This window comes from Phalangium opilio, unplaced genomic scaffold (genome assembly GCF_054372755.1).
Source record: "Phalangium opilio isolate 3A_F unplaced genomic scaffold, DU_Popi_V2 ptg000037l_1, whole genome shotgun sequence".
Lineage (NCBI taxonomy): Eukaryota > Metazoa > Arthropoda > Arachnida > Opiliones > Phalangiidae > Phalangium > Phalangium opilio.
Genome location: NW_028324160.1, coordinates 6053579 through 6060960, shown reverse-complemented (window position 1 = coordinate 6060960; position 7382 = coordinate 6053579).

Below are 7382 nucleotides of genomic sequence, written 5' to 3'. Positions count from 1 at the left end.
ACTGTCATCCGCATATTGACAGATGGAACATCGTTCAGATAAAACGGATGGTAGGTCGGCCACAAACACGTTGAAAAGCAATGGTGCGAGAACCGAGCCTTGTGGAACTCCAGATAGAACATGGCGGTAGGAACTGAACTCTCCTCGATTAATCACGCGTTGAAAGCGGTTGGACAGGAAGTTCCGAAACCAGAGAAGAACAGGTCCCGAAACTCTCGTAACATGATGCGTGTAATGAGAGCATTGTCGACCTATTTGAGGTAATATTTTGTGACGTCCTCACCGGGGGTTTTTCTATTTCCGTTATGGTAAGCGAAATCGTGTCCTTTTTAAATTTAGAATAATTTTGTGAAGTCATACTATCTAAGAAGTCCTATTTTGTTAATCTAGTTCTAAAAGGAAAAAATGGTAGCCAAATGAAAATGTACAGAAAGTTGTACAAACGGTATGTGTAAAACGGTAGTCGTTTATGATGGTGTAGGCTGTCATTTTAACTCAAATAGTACTAGGTCAGGTGAGGTTAATCAGGTCAGGAAAAAGTTCGCTATTTATACCTAAGTTGTTAAAGGTTTTGCTATTTGAACCGCAATAGTATTAGGACAGGTTAGGTTTTGTTATTTGAACCCCATAGTATAAGGTCCGGTTAGGCTTTACATAGAGCGCCAAGAGTAGGCCTAATTGTCACACTTGGTTAGGTTAGGTTTGGTTATTTGAGCCCCAGTAGTATTAGGTCTGCTTATTTGTTGTTGCTTGAACCCCCAATACTAATCGTCAGCTTATGTTAGGTTTGGTCACTTGAACCCCAATAGTATTAGGTCAGGTTAGCTATTGTTATTTGAACCACAATAGTATAAAATTATATTAGGTTTTTTTTGTTTGAACTGCAATAATATTAGAACAGGTTAGGCTAGGTAAGGTTAGCGTATGATGATCGAGTTGTTAGGTAATGTAAACTAAAGTGTTAAGAATTTTTCAAGACTCAAGTTAAACTGCTATTTCCCAAAACTCCATTCGCTATTTCTAAAATAACAGTTCTGAGCAAAGCCGCTTTTTTGCAATCGCGATTGCTATTTCAGGAAGTGCTTTACAGGGAAATGCTGATTCAAGGAACAGCCATTTCTGAAAAATATTATTTTATACCTTTTATGAATTTTAAAATGTTTTTTGTGAATGATCTTTGAGAAACTATGGAAAATAACAAATACATAAACTAAGTCGTCTGTTTCTTAAAGGTAAATTGACAACAGTCCAGCTGCCGAAACGTTTGTAGACATTGGAAGTTCAATAAGCGAAAAACGATCTATATCGATTTTTCGTATTTTGCAAATAAAATTAAACAATTCATTCAACACACCACAATTTCAATTCTGTGAAATATGAGCAACGATAATCTTAACGTTGTAATTTATCAGGTTGGATTTCATCATTATTGATAAGTTTTGGAAATAAAATCAGAACCATTTATTGGTCAATAATATGTTCAAAAAGCGTAAAACGTTGGCTGGCGATATCGAGAATTTGGTTCAATTTTTGATCTTAGAGGAGGATTTTTAAAAGTAATGGTTGCATTCGAAGCTTTTAAGGAGAATTTTAAGCATTTAGAGGGGTCTGTTCACAAATTACGTAACGCGGATCCCGGGGAGAGGGGTTTATGTATGTGTTTCTAAATTATACATGGGGTGGGGAGAGGCTATTGAATACGTTACGTAATTAGTCGTAATTTAGTACATAGAACCTTTGCAGTATATACATTTATTTCTCATAGCAGCCAATCTAACAATCTTAATTTATTTCTTGTTATAGTTTTATCTGCTGTCATATCATAGTTTTATTCTTTCATGTACTAGACAGAGCCTTTTATCCTCTGCAAGTGGCGTATATATAATATTAAAGAAAGTATATACTATTAATTATATTTATTAAGATAATCTTGTTTCTCATCTCAAAACTTATACAAAAAGAGTTAAAAAGAAGTCTGTGCTTGACTGGGTGTGTGTGTATGTGTGTCAGGCTGTTGTTATTGACTTACACCCCAGGGGACCGCGTTCGCAGTTTCCGAATCGAAGCAAATATGTTCGCTATTTCCGGACCGCATTCACAGTTATCGGAAAATTCAAATCTTGAGGCTATCCACAATTCAACTGGCCACTACTACTTTATCTGACTAGACAATTGTCCATTCCACATGAACACCAATCTGTATTAATTGGCTTCTAACACCACCATCTTCTGGGCGTTGTTTTTGTCTATCCCACATAGACACCAGTCTGTACACCTGGCTTCTACACCACCATCTTCTGGTCTTTGTTTTTCTCCATCCCACATGGACACCAGTCTGCACAACTGGCTTCTACTCCAACATCATCCTTAAGGTTAAGACATACGCGGCGATCGGCCAGGGTTACGAGAAACGTCCGGCCTCCCAATGGCGGGGCTTCCACCAAAGGTTCACGCAATTGCGCTGTTCTTATCCATAGCTGCGATTCGAAACCCTTATATACTACCTATTTGAGTAAGGCGAGGCAACCAGCGTATGCTTCATTTCAAACGCCAATATTAGTCAAGTCTCTCACGAATGTTTAATTGTTCTTTATCAACACGATGTAACGCTCAATAAGGCGAACAACTAACGAAGAAAATATTTAATATTAATTATATTTATTTTCATATTTAAGATAATCTTGTTTCTCAACTCAAAATAAAACGGAAAGAGTTAAAAAGCAGCCTATGTTTTAGTCTGTGTGTGTCCGTCCGGTGTTACACTAGTGCACCGCGTTAGCAGTTTGCCTTGTGTTTTGCGGAAAGAAATCCTACAAAACCTTAATATTTGGTTTTCTCATAATGTAAAATTAATATATGGAAATATTTTTCGTAATTTCGATGCCTTTAGTAGTTTTGTAGCTATAAAGCTCAGTTTTATTTTGATATCCCAAGAATATTTTTTATTATTATTATTTGAAATGGATGTTTATATATTACTTAAGGTATACTACATCTGCTTATAGCTTAATCCTTTCTATAAAGGTTACAAGAAGAACGCTACGGTGTTGGTCAAATGAACTTTTATTTGTCAATAGGCTAGTGAACCAAAAAGTAAACGCTTGGTTTTCGTTTCTGTAATGCAAAGACATTAACGGTTCAGAGTGGGCTGAAAGTTAAATACACTTTTATATAATCAGGCTTAGATTTTATAATAGAAGAAAGCATCATGGTGGAAATCTGGGCCGCGTTCAGCAGAGCTCAGCGCTGTTAGCAGTGTCCTACAGAACGGGGTTTTGGTTTTGAATTTTGACGTCACGGTGCTTGGCGCTGAAAGAAAATAGTCGGGTTTTTGGATAACGCGTCGATAAAGGCGTAGTTCTCAGCTTGGCGAGAAAAACATGGAGGAACTAATACGATATAATTTAATTGGCGCAAAGAGAGTAAAGGGGGGAGTGGAAACTCCCCCGCTCCACAAACGCAAATAATGATGTTGCTCCTAAATTGGTACATGAGAGCTTCCGGCCCGTTTGATTTTGCTTAGCGGAAGTCGCCCTGTACCGGGAAAAAGGAGCAAGAAGTTGAGGCATTCCTTCCACCCCTCCCCTATACTCTCTTTGATTGGCGTGAAACCAGTTGATCACGCGAAAACTTTAAGAGACATGTTAGTTTCTAATTTTAATTATAAAAGTTGTTCTTATCTATCTCTACAAATATGTTATCATACAATTTTTGTTAAGCCTTCGTACCTTGCACGCTTTATAGAGCTAGCATCATTTTTAAAACACCGATGACCGGAAAAAAGCTATTACGACAGAGCTCACCGGTAAACGTTTTCCAAAATCCGCTGTCTTTATTGGTGAGCTCTGCTGAACGCAGCCCAGATCAGTGAAAGGTCTGATCGTAATCGGATTATAGCTTCGTGTTTTCATGCTTTTAATGTTGCGCATTTACTTTCAGTGTGTGTAGCCACAAATAAGCTTTGGTGTTTTGTAACGTTAACAGCCATGTTGACAAACTAAGAAAATCGTTGAGGTGAAACGAGAGGATAGTGTTTACATGGCAACCCTGTTGTGAATATGTCTTTGAACATAGAAGGTATACAGTTGAAGAGTAGCAAATTGGGCCTTTACAAACACGTAAAGGTAATATCCCTCCAAAGTTTTATCTCTTCATTTCCCGTTTTTCCCCATCGGATGATTTTAATGTGTACAAGTATATCCTTATTGGATGTTAAATGTCGTCTGATTGACAGTTTATTCGCTATGCTTTGTATACTGCTTTAATATTTCATAAATTTTAACTTCAATATTTGTTCATAAAAAAAGAAACATTTCCATATCTGGGTAAATTAGTTTTAAAGTAGTTCTCCTCTTGTCTCGGAGAGGTAAAATTTTGGTTTTCCCAACTTGTTCCAATTGACTTTGTTATTTCAATAGCTTTTGGGTGGGAGCTTGAAAACTTGCCGACTCTGTTTTAGGTCTCCATTAAGGTTGGCTGTGTGGTTTTAGGCTTTTTTTATTTTCATTTAGTACTTTGAACAGTTTCTCATGCTTGTAGGATTCCCACTTTTATATTTTAATTTTGTATGACATGTCTTGCAAATTGACTCCTCCCCAGATTCAAGAAAATAGTTCCAAATTTTACTTGTTTTGAGTCTTTTAATAGTGTTATACAGATTTTTCTGGGTAGAGCTAGCCTCAGATTCTGATTCACTAGAAGCATGTTCTTCACCATTTGAAGATGAGAGATCTTCGTTCTGAACTACTTTTCTTTTACTCATTATTTTATGTTCTCCGTTGGTTAATTTAGAACACTATTATTACAATCCTCAAACGCTACTGCCTAAGCTCTTTTCAATTTCTTTCACTAACTTTAACTTCCAGTTTCGTTTTCTCCTTAGTCTTATTTCAACGCATAGTACTCGTAATGGGATGATATAGGTGAAGAAGAGTGTCGCGATGCGTGCTGATTCTAGTCTGTCTCAGAGAGAAACTTCTACAGAACGCGTACCTCTTGTCAACTAAACTTCACAATGGACACGGCTAGCTTAGACTTCCACCTAAGCGAGGATCTAAGTTGGCCGTGCCATGAAAAAGCGTTTCACCACATTTCGTCATTCTAAAAAATTCCGAGTCTTTCCAAACTGAACAGTGGGTGGCCCCCTTACACCTCTGGTTCCTATTTTTTCTACCCGCTATTAACCCGAAAACCGGTTTCAGCTTGACACGGGTAATGGGGGGGGGGTTTGAGTATTTTTTACTACCCGAGTAGTTTCGAATAGTTGAAAAAGTCATTTTCGGGTATCGGGTACCCGCACACCACCTGAATTTTATACTTCTCAAATGATGCGTTCAATATAAAAACTCTTATGATTTACAAAAACTTAACATCCACTAGTGTTAAATGTTTGAAATTAGTAAGCTGTATTTTCCCAACGTTCGAAACTTTGGTCAATTTAATACCACTAAAATTAAGATAACATATTTCTCCAAATTAATATATATCACTAAGTTTAAATCTAGAGTTCTCAAAAATTCAATATCACTAAAATTAGGTCAAGAGTTTTCAAAAATTAAATATAACTAAATTTAAATCCAGAAATTTAAAAAATTAAATATCACTAAATTTAAATCAAGAAATTTCAAAAATTAAATATCACTAAATTTAAATCAAGAAATTTCAAAAATTAAATATCACTAAATTTAAGCTCTTTGACCAATTAAATATGCTCCTGGCCCATTCGACCGAAACCCCTTCGACCGAAATGTAGCCGAATTTGGGGTAATATCCTATTGGATAGAATCCCGTTGGATCGAATTCAAATTTCTAAAATTGTAGCCAAATTTAAAACAATTTATAGCCCAAATTTCTAAAATTGTAGCCAAATTTAAAACAATTTATAGCCCAAAGAGCGATTTTCTACTGAATGGGAATATTTAAATGGAAGAGCTTTCGACTGAATGGGATGGGTTTACACATATAAAATCATAGCGTTTTCCTTGAGTTGCCGGGCTCCAGTAGCGCAATGGATAAAGTGATTTGGATGATCGAAGAAGTTAAGCAGCATCGAGCGCCGTCAGTACTTGGGAGGGAGATCTCTTAATGGTAAGGTTAGATTACGTTAGGGTTAGACAATTTCCAAAAATGGAAGTTATTTTCTGAAATTTATTGAAGAATGTTATTGGTGAACACATATTATTTGCTGCAGTATCAAGAAGTTTAATAAGAAAATCAATTTTATTTTTAGGTTAGGTTAGGTTAGGTTAGGTTAGTTTAGGGTTAGGTTTGGTTAGGTTTGGTTAGGTTAGGTTTGGTTTGGTTAGGTTTGGTTAGGTTAGGTTAGGTTAGGTCAGGTTAGGTTTGGTCAGGTTAGGTTAGGTTAGGTTAGGTTAGGTTAGTTTAGGGTTAGGTTTGGTTAGGTTTGGTTAGGTTAGGTCAGGTCAGGTTAGGTTTGGTCAGGTCAGGTTAGGTTTGGTCAGGTTAGGTTAGGTTAGGTTAGTTTAGGTTAGGTTAGGTTAGGTTTGGTTTGGTTTGGTTAGGTTAGGTTAGGTTAGGTTAGTAATATTTTATAAATCATTTAACAATGTTACGCCTTTTCCAAAATATTGAAATTTAGCTTCATTGACTTCTCAAATAATATGCCTTTTCCAAAACATTACTGTTATGTTAGGTTAGGTTTGGTTTGGTTTGGTTGGGTTAGGTTAGGTTAGTAATATTTTATAATTCATTTAACAATGTTACGCCTTTTCCAAAATATTGATGTTTAGCTTCATTGACTTCTCAAATAATATGCCTTTTCCAAAACATTACTTCTATGTTAGGTTAGGTTTGGTTAAATTAGGTTAGTAATAATTTATAAATCATTTAACAATGTTACGCCTTTTCCAAAATATTGAAATTTAGCTTCATTGACTTCTCCAAAAATATGCCTTTTCCAAAACATTACTGTTATATTAGGTTACGTTTGGTTTAGTATTTTCTGCAATAACAAGAAGTTATTTTCATAGGAAAATCAATAGAAAAATAGGATTGAAAGGAAAATTCATGATTGGAAAACCGCCCAAATTGCGGTATTCGGTCTAATGGGATTCGGTCGAACGAGACATTCTATCCAATGGGATTCGACCCAATGGTATACAATCGAATTTGGCGGTAAATTATTGCAGTAATTTGGTCTAAAAAGCCTCTTCTTAAAAAAATGTTTTAGCCAATTAATGTTTTTATATTTTGTACGTAAATATATGAAAAATTGAAGGTCATATTGCACTTATAACTTTTTGGGTACTAATTAAAGTAATAATGTTTATTTTCCAATATATAAATTGGAGGCCAACAAGAAAAGGTGTAACTCCCAGTACAAAGCTTGTTGACCCAGACAAATACAAAAAAGAAAAAAAATA